The 13961-nt window shown below is 42.2% G+C and overlaps 1 protein-coding gene across 1 annotated transcript in view; it reads left to right on the plus strand.

The window, feature by feature from the left end:
• TSPAN5 (tetraspanin 5) overlaps positions 1 to 13961 on the plus strand; it is a 213091-nt gene that overhangs the window by 148069 nt on the left and 51061 nt on the right. The window lies entirely within an intron of this gene.

The raw sequence follows: 13961 nt of genomic DNA on the forward strand, positions 1-13961 counted from the left end.
TTTATGCAACCTTTATGTGGGCAATGTTTTTGTGCTGGCAATGTGACATTTTAAAGAGACACTGAAGCGAAAAAAATATATATGATATAATGAATTGGTTGTGTACTATGAATAATTACTAGATTAGCAGCAAAGAAGATATTCTCATTTTTATTTTCAGGTATATAGTGTTTTTTCTAACATTGCATCATTCTATAATATGTGCAGATTACACAACACTCAGCATTCAAAATGATTCTTTCAGAGCAGTCTGTGAACTAATGACCTCTCCTCTCCTCTGCCAGAGGAAAAGAAATTTGTTTAGTAACAGTTGAGATAATAAAAGTCAGATAACAGCCCTCTCCACGACGAAAGTCGCAGAGATTAATGGCTTTTTTCCATAGAGATAAAAACTGGAGTTTCTTAATTCTTCCTGTACTGGAAACAATTTGACTGATGTATCTGATCTTAATGTTTTATTTCTTAGCTGTACTACACATTCAAATCATATCATCATAATTTTTTTTTTTCGCTTCAGTGTCTCTTTAAGTGGAGCAGGGATTTTCTATGCAGTGTGCATTGTTTCCAGTGTTTCTAAATCAGTAATACCCTTTCAAAGTTGAATAAATAAGACAAAATAAGTGTGTGCGTGTGTGTGTACAGGCATATTAAAAAGCATACACAACCCTGTTAAAATGCCTTGTTGTGCTGTAAAAAAATTCTAGCATAATAATTTCAAAACTTTAATGTAAACTATAGCTTGTAGCATTCAATTGAAAATCAAATCTATTAGGAGAAGGGAAACTTAACAAAAAAAATGTACAATGAGCTGGTTGCATGAGTGTGTTCACCCTTAACGCAAACCTGACACTTCAGGTTTAATACAGTGCTGCCCATAATTATTCATACCCCTGGCAAATTTTGACTAAGTTTTATTCAACCAGCAAGTAATTTTTTGATGGGAAAATGGCATACAGTAATTGTCTCCCAAAAGATAATAAGACGATGTAAAAGAGGAATTATTGTGGGGAAAAAAAATTCTTAGCTTTTATTTACATTTGAGCAGTGTCCAGTTCAAAATTTTTCATACCCTTCTCAATAATCAATAGAAAAGCCTTTATTAGCTATTACATCAAATGCTTCCTATAATTGCAGACCAGTTTTTTTGCACGTCTCTATAGGTATTTTTGCCCATTCATCTTTAGCAATGAGCTCCAAATCTTTCAAGTTGGAGGGTCTTCTTGCCATCACTCTGATATTTAGCTCCCTGCACAGATTCTCAATAGGATTCAAGTCAAGACACTGGCTGGGCCACTCCAAAACGTTAATGTTGTTGTCTGCTAGCCATTTCTTCACCACTTTTGCTGTGCGTTTTGGGTCATAGTCATGCTGAAATGCCCATTGGTGGCCAAGCCAAAGTTTCTCTGCAGACTACCTGATGTTGTCATTGAGAATCCTTACGCATTACTCTTTTTTTTTTTTTTTTTTTTTTTTTCATGGTGCCGTTTACTGTGATTAGGTTCTCTGGTCCATTGGCTCAAAAAACAACCCCAAAGGATTAGATTCCCACCACCATGTTTGACTTTGGAGATGGTGTTCTTTAGGTTGAAGGCTTCTCCTTTTTTACGCCAAATGAAGGAAACATCATTGTGACCTAACAATTAAATGTTTGTTTCACAGAAGACCAGAAGTCTTCTTCTTTGTCCAGATGAGCATTTGCAAAGGCCAAGCAAACTTTTGTGTGCCTTATCTGGAGAAGTGGTGTCGTCTTTGTTCTGCATCAGTGGAACCCAGCAGTGTGCAGTGTCTGTTAGATTGTCTGCCTTGAGACATTGCCACCAGCAGAGCCCAGATTGACCAGGATGGCCTTGGTGGTGATCCTTGGATTCTTTATCACCTCTCTCACTATCCTCCTGGTCAGCACAGTTGTCACGTTTGGCTTCTGCCCACGTCCTCTGAGATTTTCCACAGTGCAGAACATCTTGCATTTTTTAATAATACTTTGCACTGTAGCCACTCGAACTGGTAAACATTTAGAAATGGCCTTGTAGTCCTTTCCTGACTTGCCACAATGCGCAGCCACGGGTCCTCACTGAGCTCCTTTGTCTTAGCCATGACTGTCCACAAACCAACTGCAGAGAACTGCTGTTTTTCACCTGTTGAATTGATTAAACAGCTGTTCCCAATTAATTAGGGTAATTAGGATGAATTTGCCAGGGATATGAATAATTATGGGCAGCACTGTACATACCTAAGTAGAGGGAAGGCTCTGGATACCATAAACCCCCTCCAGTCCTCAGTCCTTCTTGTCGTTCCTGTGCCGTCCCCAGTTGAAATTCTTTGATCTGCTAGGTCTTTGGACAACTGTATTGTCCATGCAGGTCAAATAATTTAAACTTTGGACGGAACTGTAACGACAAGATGGATAAAGGACTGGGTAAGTCTTCCCTCTACATAGTTATCTATTAAACCTGAAAATATATATATATATATATATATCCTCTTTCCCTGAAAGTAGGACCTACCCTGAAAATAAGCCCTAGCTGGAATTTTGAGCATGCTTGAAATATAAGCCCTACCCTGAAAATAAGCCCTAGCGGAAGTTAAAGAGGAGGAAGAGGCAGCCAGTAAGTGGGGACACAGTGGTGCAGTGCCAATCGGGCACTGATCCTTTCATCCCAGCACACAAGGTTATCAGGTGTGCAGGGAAGACAGGGCAGGTGCCTGATCAGTACAGTAGCATACTTTCAAATCTATGAACATCACAATACAAAGGAACAGGTAATGTTCTGCTGAGAGACACTTCCTAATAGAAATATAAGACATCCCCTGAAAATAAGCCCTAGAACATCTTTTAGAGCAAAAATTAATATAAGACACTGTCTTATTTTCGGGGAAAGACAGTGGTGTGTGTGTGTGTATATATATATATATATATATATATATATATATATATATAGTGTGTGTATATATATATATATATATATATATATATATATATATATATATATATATATATATATATATATATATATATATATATATATATATATATATATATATATATATATATATATATATATATATATATATATATATATATATATTTCTTTTTGATTTCATTACAGAATTCAATATTCATGGGTACACTCCTGCCACCAATTAAAGTAACTAATCAACACCAAATAAAGTAATAAAGTTCAGCTCTTCTAGTAAGATTTTCATGACATTTACTCAGTTGCTTGGTACAGCGAAAGTCATTGCTGGGGGAGCGCTTACAATGCCTTAAAGAGACTCTGTAACAAAATTGCCACCCCTTTTTCTTCTGTCCTACAAGTTCCTATACCTATTGTAATGTGATCTGGCTTACTGCAACGTTTTTAAAATGCCCCCTCTGTGAAATAACTCACTGTTTCTTCATTCTGTCGGATTTGTCGCCTTCTCTCTGGAAGGGGCTGTCTCCTCAGTAATGAGGACATGTTATGCACGCCCCTTCCATGCCCTCCCGTGTGGTGTATTTACATTGCACCTCCTCCGTTCTCTTAGCTTTGTTTCTGTGAGGTAGATGAGTGAGGGAGCTGCGGAGACAGAGAGTGCGACAGGCAGAGGCTGGGAGAGCCTGTGTAACGAGCTGCAGGCTCCGATGAACTAGCCTGTCACGCTTCATTGGATCACAGCGGCAGGGGGGGGGAGAAGGTAAATACTGACTTTACACTATACGTCGGGCTGCAATACTTGTGAGTTTACTATGAATAATCTTTGTATCTGTCCCCCTGCCGCTGTGATCCAATGAAGCGTGACAGGCTAGTTCATCGGAGCCTGCAGCTCGTTACACAGACTGTCCCAGCCTGTCACACTCTGTCTCCGCAGCAACCCTCCCTTCTCCACCTCACAGAATGATAGTAATGTAAACAGCCGGCTCAGAGAAGGCAGCTGATTACGATCCAGCAGCACGAGAGGGCATGCACATGCTGTAACCTACGCTCCTCTCGTGCAGTGCTGAGATGTCCACAGGACTGACGTACTTCCGGTTTTGGAGGCCATTTTTTTTGTTTATAAACAAACTATATAAAACAGTTTTTTTATGATGTTTAATGTGGCGGGGAGGGGCGAAATTATGACAGAGGGGAATAAGAGATTTCCCTGAAGACGTAGGTATGTTTTTTTATGCTGCATTTTTTAAATACAGATTCTCTTTAAAGGGAAACTTAAGCCAAAAAAAGAGTTTTACTCACCTGGGGCTTCTACCAGCCCCCTGCAGCAGTCCTGTGCCCTCGCAGCCACTCACTAATCCTCTGGTCTCCCGCTGCCAGCTAGTTTCGTTTTTGCCGACAGGCCCGTCAGGACTGGCCACGCGTAGCTTTTTCCGCATTCCCGACTGTAAATAGCGCTATTGCAGGCCGCAACGCGTCCAAAAATACGCGTTACCGCATTACGAAAGCATAGCTATGTGGCAACGCGTATTTTTGTACGCGTTGCGGCCCGCAATAGCGCTTATTCGCAGTCGAGAATGCGGAAAAAGCTACGCGTGGCCAGTCCTGATGGGCCTGTCGGCAAAAACAAAACTAGCTGGCAGCGGGGAACCAGAGGATTAGTGAGCGGCTGCGAGGGCACAGGACTGCTGCAGGGGGCTGGTAGAAGCCCCAGGTGAGTAAAACTAATTTTTTTTTTCTGACTTAAGGTTCACTTTAAAGGGATGTTATTGTTTAAAGGTATCATTCCGCTATCCACAGCATTGGATATACCATGGAACACAGTCAGCAGTCAGAGGATAGAACGGTGACATTGACAAGAACTGGAAATCCCTCCAAAATTAAACAGAGAAGACAAAACCTGGTCATGGAAGACTCTTAAAACATTTACACTATTTATATAGAGGAAAAATAAATGCTTGGTACTGTACCACACTCTTTAACATTGTCATTCTCTGAGTTGATGAATAGACATGTCTGGGTGTTAGAAAAAGGCAGGCCAAGCAGCCATTTTGTTTAATGCTTCTTTCGAGGCTCTGTACAAAATGAGGTATCCACAGATCCATATTTGACCTAGTGATGAGTCCTGCATCATGACATTGTTGCACCACGTTTCCAGTGCACACTGGCCTATGTCCCATTAACTTTTCTCCTGAGGTTTCCGTAAGGAGATACTGTATTTTCAAACCTTACTAATAAAATACCTTTAAAGCTACCAGCATGCAAGAAAACAAAATAAGTTCGACATCCTTTTACCTATTTTTTATTACTTTGTTAAATTGATAGGTGCTGAAAAGTTATTATTAGAGAAGGTAAAAATTATCTCCTGGGAGACAGCTCAGTAGAAAAAGTTAATAGAAAACTAGACATTTTTAGTTTCTGATTTGTCCTGTTGGTGCACACCAGAGGAGTTTTTCTGAGCGTTTTGAGTTTTTAAATCTGCTGCTAATGTTATCCTATGTGTCTGTGCACACTGGAGCAATGAGGTTTTGTAAAAAACCCCATAGCATTACATTGGGAAGAGCTTTTAGAGGTTTCAAAAGCTCTTCCCAATGTAATGCTATGGGGTTTTTTACAAAACCTCATTGCTCCAGTGTGCACAGACACATAGGATAACATTAGCAGCAGATTTAAAAACTCAAAACGCTCAGAAAAACTCCTCTGGTGTGCACCAGGCCTTAGGGCTGGTGCACACCAAAACCCGCTAGCAGATCCGCAAAATGCTAGCAGATTTTTAAACGCTTTTTTTTATTTTTATGAGGCGTTTTGCTAGCGTTTTGCGGATTGCTGCTGCGGTTTTCAGTATAGTAGATTTCATATATTGTTACAGTAAAGCTGTTACTGAACAGCTTCTGTAACAAAAACGCCTGCAAAACCGCTCTGAAGTGCCGTTTTTCAGAGCGGTTTGCGTTTTTCCTATACTTAACATTGAGGCAGAAACGCATCCGAAATCCAAAAAATGCCTCACCCAGGCATTTTTCGTTTCTGCAAAACGCCTGCCGCTCTGGTGTGCACCACCCCATTGAGATACATTGACCAAGCAGATCCGCAGCCGCAAGCGGATCTGAAAACTCCCAAAAAGCCGCTCGGTGTGCACCAGCCCTTAATGTGAAGTCATAAACATAGTCTTTAAAGGGAACCTAAACTGAGAAGGATATGGATTTTTCCAATTAAACTAATACTTGTTGCCTGACTCCCCTGCTGATCCTGTGTATCTAATACTTTTAGCCACAGCCCCTCAACAAGCATGCACATCAAGTGCTCTGACTGATGTCAGACTGGATTAGCTGCATGCTTGTTTCAGGGTTGTGACTCAGACACTACTCCAGCTAAATAGATCAGCAGGATGCCAGGCAACTGGTGTTGTTTAAAAGGAAACGTCCATATCCCTCTCAGTTAAGGTTCCCTTTAAAGTGAGATTGAGTATCCCAAATTTGTTTGAAGGTTGTGTTGGAATGCCTTGTGATACATCAGTCGAGAATGAAATACATTTTAAGACAATCGGGTAGTATAATTTTAATGATTGATCTGTAAAGCAGAGTCCATTTTGTTATTTTGTTTCAATACATTTTTAAAGCAATACTTATACACCCAAATAATTCATAGCAAATAAATAAATCTTAATGCGTATAACGTAAGTTCGGTTAGCACGTATATTTGTGTTAGAGTACCTAGTTATGTCTTCACAGTTAAACCCAATAACCATGCAAAGCTTTACTAATCCAACTTGCAAACTGCTGTTTTTGAATAAATTGGCCATCATCCATACAAGGCATGAACTAATATGGGTTTATGGTGTGACTTTGGAATTAAGAGTTTTTTTTACAAAAAAAGTAGCCAGAAGCAGCTGTATGTAAGTAGCATTTCTATGATTTTAAAATTAATAGTGTATAGGCACACTGTAAACCAGCGGTTCTGGATTTGTGTTTAGCTTTCCAAGGACATAAAGGAGTGATTTGCATATTCAATTGGTGATTCATCATCCTTCTTACTCATTTAGAGCTGAATAATTGCAAATACTTTGATAAAGGCACATTTATATTATGCATATCTGTATACATTTCAAATTACTAAAGAGGCAGAAGTGCTTACATCTGCTTTTCTGAAATATAAGTGCAATACCTTAACCACTTAAGTACCAGTGGTCTGTTCCCCCTTAAGGAGCAGAGAGCGCTGGTACAAAAAATGCAGAATTCCAAGGAATCACCGCACATACCTGCCGTCACCACTGCACGTCGGGAACCTGGGCCACCCACTCTGCCGTCTCTATGATGAAAGAGTTCCTGAGAGCAGGTCAGGAGTCGCTTTCATTGGCTCCTGACCGTGTCTATCAATGTAAGCCAATGGGAGTTGCTTACATTGATAGACAGGGTCAGGAGCCAATGAAAGCGGCTCCTGACCGGCTCACAGGGCTCTGCAGTCATAGAGACGACGGAGGGGAGAAAGCGGCGAGATCAGCGGGAGTGATGAAAACGGCAGATGTGCGCAGCTGCGGTTAGTTGAAAGCTACATCCTGGTAGCCACAACCGCATCAAAACATGGCGTAGATTTCAATTAGCGTCGTCCAAAAGTAGTTAAATGAGTCACCATGTCCAGAGAGATTAGCTCTTAGGGCTGGTGCACACTTAGAGCGCTTCTGAGCTAGCGCTTTGAAAAGCACGCCAGAGCGATATGATTTTTTTCCCCAAATGCAAATGTGATTTCTGCAGTATTTCTGAGGTGATTCAGCCTCAATGTTAAGTATAGAAAAGTTGAACATCGCTCTAAAAAGCACTATTTTCCAAACTTTTTTTGTTTTGTTTTTTACAAATGCTGTACACTTCCAGCTCTACTGTACAAAAAAAAAATTGCTACTCCAAAATGCTCCAAAAATCAATAGGCATAGCTAGAAAATCGCTAGGCATATGCCTAGAATCGGTTAGAAAAATCACTTCTAAAAATGCTTAGCTTACTGTGGATTAGTGGCATGCCAGGGCTTTAGCAATAAATGTCAACCTCCATCACCAATTTGATATCATTCAGCTCTTTTTCATCTTCTGAATTTCTCTTTGATTTTGACATAGCATTTACAGTGTTGCTTTAAAGTTTGAACTTTAAAGTTTTCTTACATTCATATAAAAATGCAGAATTACACAAGCGTCCAGGAGCTCCACAGTAAGGCTCAAAATAGAAAGATTGGTGTGCCGCTGTCCTCACCCCGGTACCTGGGGGTCACAGCAATACGTATTCCACAAAGGACCGGCACCACACAAAGTATCTGTAGCTCTTTTAAGATTTAATGACAGCAGACATGATAACAACAACAGACATGCTGTTTCGGCCTCTTCTGGCCTTTGTCAAGTTGCTCAATGATCACGTATACCTTGCTGTATAAAACACATACATTTAAATAGAAAAAACCCACCCACATGGTGAACCCATGACCAATCACAGGAAGCGCAAACTGGAGGACCTGATGGGAGACTTATACCGTCCAAAATGGACCAATAAACGCTGCTCAGTTTGAAATAACACTCACCAATCAGGTGCGCAAGAGGGTTCCCCGCTGCAAGCAATCTTATTAGAGACGTATGGGCGCATCATGGTTCCATAACCACCGCCTCCATCCACGGAAGCGAGCGGTATGACGGCAGCGTCATGTGACTCAATCACATGACTCAGTCAGCTGAGAATTTTTTCTCCAATCATATGCGCCCTGTTCGTCACCTAGTGCACACGCAGCCCACGTATCATAGCGGAGGGCGGTGCTATGGCGGCCGGCGACGTTCCCATAACAACCAGGACGCACCACCATACCCACAGACCGCAGCACTCACCACACCATAGCGGGGTTAAAGGGGAACACCTCTCGCACTCCATCCACTTTCTGTGTAGGTCTGAAACATAAAAATAAAAACATATTAAAACATCAAAGTGCCACAAATACTATAATACTATCACAACAGAGATGCACAAATGAGTCACCCAAAGATTAAATACAGAAACCCAAATCTAGCTCACGATTGAGCCCTGCCCTCCCCATGGCATCCAGTCGCCTGATCCAACCCGCCTCCCTCCGTAAAAGTTCCTTAAGTCTATCCCCTCCTCTCCAGGTCAATGGAACCCCATCAATGGCCATTACCCTAAGCTGAGAAACGTTATGCCCACAGGTCTTGAAATGCTCCGCCACTGCCTGCCCCGCCGTGCCATTCCTAATGGCCGATTTATGTGCAGAGATCCTGACCTTGAGGCACTGTGTAGTCATACCTATGTAAATGAAGCTACATGGACACTTTAATAGATAAACTACGTGACTAGAGTCACATGTGTAGTGTCCCCTAATATGGTACACAGTGCAAAGGTGGGTTGCAAGAAAGTATTGCCACGTATGACACTATTGCACATATGGCAGGACAGGCAGGGGAACATCCCAGTTCTAGCAGTATGAGACTGAGCCTGAGGTGCTGATTTTACTCGCAGTTTATCGCGTAATGTAGGAGCGCGGCGAAACGACATCATAGGAGGGAACCTAAACTCAGGCACTGTGGGGAAACCATCCCTCAACAAGTGCCAATGTCGACGCACCGTCCTTGCAACCACGTCACTACAGACATTAAAGGTCGAAACAAAAGGGATACGAGGTACACCTCTCAGTCGACGACCCCGAAAACGTTTCTTTTCACTCAGAACTTCCATGGGGTATCCCCTAGAGCGGAATCTCCCACAGAGCTCATTCTTGCGATCAGCACATCTCTCAGGCTCACTTACAATCCTATCCACCCTCGAGAACTGACTTCCAGGAATCCCATCCTTGACACCACCCGGGTGGAAACTCCCGTAGTGGAGGGTGGAATTCCTGTCCGTCGGCTTCGTGTATAAGTCGGTGGATATCATCCCATTATTACAACAGACCAGGACATCCAAAAAGGGCAATTGCCCCGTGTCCCAATTTGCTGTCAGCTTGATTGCCGGACACTGCTGGTGCACTGTCTCCAAAAATGCGTCCAATGTGTCACGTGGCCCCCTCCATATGCAAAATACATCATCTATATATCTCCACCAGCATAAAGCACTACAAAAGTGGGAAGTTCCGTGTTGCACACAATCTGACTAAAGCAGAGAGTGCCGCACTCAAAGATTTGCAGAATAATCATGAAATTGTTGTGTGTCCTGCGGACAAGGGAGGTGCTGTTGTTGTGTTAGATCGTGATCAATATATTGGGGAAATTGTTAGACAGCTGTCTGACACCACTATTTATGTTGAACTACAGTGTGATCCCTTGCCTAGGATCCAGAGACGTATACTGGGAGTGTTAAGAGAGGCTTTAGCCAGGGACATTATTGATGAACCTTTGTTCAAATTTCTTCAACAGACTAATCCCACTACGCCACATATATATGTGCTTCCTAAAATTCACAAAACCTTACAACGTCCTCCTGGACGTCCTATTGTGGCGGGAGTGGGATCAGTCTTTGTCCCTCTGGCTCAGTATTTAGACAAACTCCTTCAACCCATTGTGCAGTCTCTGGATTCTTACTTGCGTGATACAGGCATGTTCTTGAATAAGTTGAGAAGTCTGCCATTACTTGAGGGGGATGTTGCATTGGTAACTTTGGATGTTGAGAGCCTCTACACCTCCATCCCACATGATGGGGATGTAGAGGCTACAGACTGGTATCTTATGATGCAGTCTGACTGCACCACCCCCCAACGCAAGTTCTTGACACAATTGCTTGAAATTGTTCTTAAAGAAAATTATTTTGCATTTGAGGGGCGGTTCTATGGTCAACTACAAGGCACTGCTATGGGTTCTAATGTGGCCCCCTCCTATGCAAATCTTTTCATGGGGTTATATGAAGAGACTTTCGTTGATCTCAACCCCGTGTTCCGCCAGCATGCTTTATGCTGGTGGAGATATATAGATGATGTATTTTGCATATGGAGGGGGCCACGTGACACATTGGACGCATTTTTGGAGACAGTGCACCAGCAGTGTCCGGCAATCAAGCTGACAGCAAATTGGGACACGGGGCAATTGCCCTTTTTGGATGTCCTGGTCTGTTGTAATAATGGGATGATATCCACCGACTTATACACGAAGCCGACGGACAGGAATTCCACCCTCCACTACGGGAGTTTCCACCCGGGTGGTGTCAAGGATGGGATTCCTGGAAGTCAGTTCTCGAGGGTGGATAGGATTGTGAGTGAGCCTGAGAGATGTGCTGATCGCAAGAATGAGCTCTGTGGGAGATTCCGCTCTAGGGGATACCCCATGGAAGTTCTGAGTGAAAAGAAACGTTTTCGGGGTCGTCGACTGAGAGGTGTACCTCGTATCCCTTTTGTTTCGACCTTTAATGTCTGTAGTGACGTGGTTGCAAGGACGGTGCGTCGACATTGGCACTTGTTGAGGGATGGTTTCCCCACAGTGCCTGAGTTTAGGTTCCCTCCTATGATGTCGTTTCGCCGCGCTCCTACATTACGCGATAAACTGCGAGTAAAATCAGCACCTCAGGCTCAGTCTCATACTGCTAGAACTGGGATGTTCCCCTGCCTGTCCTGCCATATGTGCAATAGTGTCATACGTGGCAATACTTTCTTGCATCCCACCTTGGGCACTGTGTACCATATTAGGGGACACTACACATGTGACTCTAGTCACGTAGTTTATCTATTAAAGTGTCCATGTAGCTTCATTTACATAGGTATGACTACACAGTGCCTCAAGGTCAGGATCTCTGCACATAAATCGGCCATTAGGAAGGGCACGGCGGGGCAGGCAGTGGCGGAGCATTTCAAGACCTGTGGGCATAACGTTTCTCAGCTTAGGGTAATGGCCATTGATGGGGTTCCATTGACCTGGAGAGGAGGGGATAGACTTAAGGAACTTTTACGGAGGGAGGCGGGTTGGATCAGGCGACTGGATGCCATGGGGAGGGCAGGGCTCAATCGTGAGCTAGATTTGGGTTTCTGTATTTAATCTTTGGGTGACTCATTTGTGCATCTCTGTTGTGATAGTATTATAGTATTTGTGGCACTTTGATGTTTTAATATGTTTTTATTTTTATGTTTCAGACCTACACAGAAAGTGGATGGAGTGCTAGAGGTGTTCCCCTTTAACCCCCGCTATGGTGTGGTGAGTGCTGCGGTCTGTGGGTATGGTGGTGCGTCCTGGTTGTTATGGGAACGTCGCCGGCCGCCATAGCACCGCCCTCCGCTATGATACGTGGGCTGCGTGTGCACTAGGTGACGAACAGGGCGCATATGATTGGAGAAAAAATTCTCAGCTGACTGAGTCATGTGATTGAGTCACATGACGCTGCCATCATACCGCTCGCTTCCGTGGATGGAGGCGGTGGTTATGGAACCATGATGCGCCCATACGTCTCTAATAGGATTGCTTGCAGCGGGGAACCCTCTTGCGCACCTGATTGGTGAGTGTTATTTCAAACTGAGCAGCGTTTATTGGTCCATTTTGGACGGTATAAGTCTCCCATCAGGTCCTCCAGTTTGCGCTTCCTGTGATTGGTCATGGGTTCACCATGTGGGTGGGTTTTTTCTATTTAAATGTATGTGTTTTATACAGCAAGGTATACGTGATCATTGAGCAACTTGACAAAGGCCAGAAGAGGCCGAAACAGCATGTCTGTTGTTGTTATCATGTCTGCTGTCATTAAATCTTAAAAGAGCTACAGATACTTTGTGTGGTGCCGGTCCTTTGTGGAATACGTATAAAAATGCAGAAACTTTTAATCAAATGACAGAAATGTATATATTTTATTATGCATTTATTGATTAAAAAATGATCCAATATTATGTTTGAGTGTAAAAAAAGTGAATCATGCTCTCAGTATTTGGCATTACCCATTTGTACAGAAATAGTAACTGTTGATCAGTCCTATACATGGTTTGAAATTTTAGCCCATTCCTCCACACAGAACAGCTCTAGCTCTTCAATGTTGATAAATTTACATACACAAACCACTAACTTTAGATCATTTCACAACATTTAAGTTGGAGTAAGGTCAGGACTTTGACTTGGCCATTTTAGAACATTAGTTTTATTCTTGTTGAACCACTCCTTGGTAGAACTGTATGTGCTTGAGATTCAGTTCACGGACTGGTCTCTTGACATTTTACCTTTAGAACTCCCTAGTATAGTTAAGAATGTATCTTTCTATCAATGGTGGCAAAATATTCAGATCTAGATGCAGCAAATCAGGCCCAAACCAGAACACTTCCACCACCGTGTTTCACAGATTGGAAATGGTCCGTATGCTGTAATATTTTTTTTTTTGTATGAAAATGTAGCACTGCTCATGTAAGCCAAAAAGTTCTATTTTGGTTTTATTTGCCCAAAAAACATTATTTCAGTATCCACCAGTGTCTTGGGTAGTTATAAAGTTATTGCTGATTCAAACTGATTCCATAGGGAGATAACTGAAACTTTAAAACTGTCCTGGTCTGTAAAGTGAAAACAGCCCCTAGTTTGAAGATAGGGTTTATAAGTACTGGGGGCTCTAAACTTTTTTTTTTTTTTACTATTAATCACTGGTATATTTTTCTCAAGTAAAAGGAGACTAGTGTGACAGCACTTTCATTTGAGAACTGACAAACCAGCAGTTATTTTAACTCTACACGAACTCTTTAGTTTTCAGATAACATTTTTCTGTTTTGTTGACTGCGTCCCTTCGGGTCTATATCCATTTTATTATTTCCTGTCCTGGTAATATCCAGCTGTGAGTTGAATCTTTCATTCTTGCTATACTAGAGTACATTTTCAAAGACAGGTGGCCGTGTCACTGTGTGCCTGCCTACTGTATTCTTACTTCCAAGTTGTTTATATTTCTCATTACAGTTCCAATGGTAAAATAGACTTCTGTGTACTTATCTCTTCCAGTCACATCAGAAGCAGCAAGTGTTGTTATACGGAACACCTGTGTGTTTTTGATCCAGTGAAATCCTAATAAGAAAGAACAAAATAAAATGGTGTACTGAACACTGTGCTGTCTGTATTAAGACCTGGTCATGTA

The sequence above is a fragment of the Hyperolius riggenbachi genome, chromosome 1 (genome assembly GCF_040937935.1).
Source record: "Hyperolius riggenbachi isolate aHypRig1 chromosome 1, aHypRig1.pri, whole genome shotgun sequence".
Taxonomy (NCBI): domain Eukaryota; kingdom Metazoa; phylum Chordata; class Amphibia; order Anura; family Hyperoliidae; genus Hyperolius; species Hyperolius riggenbachi.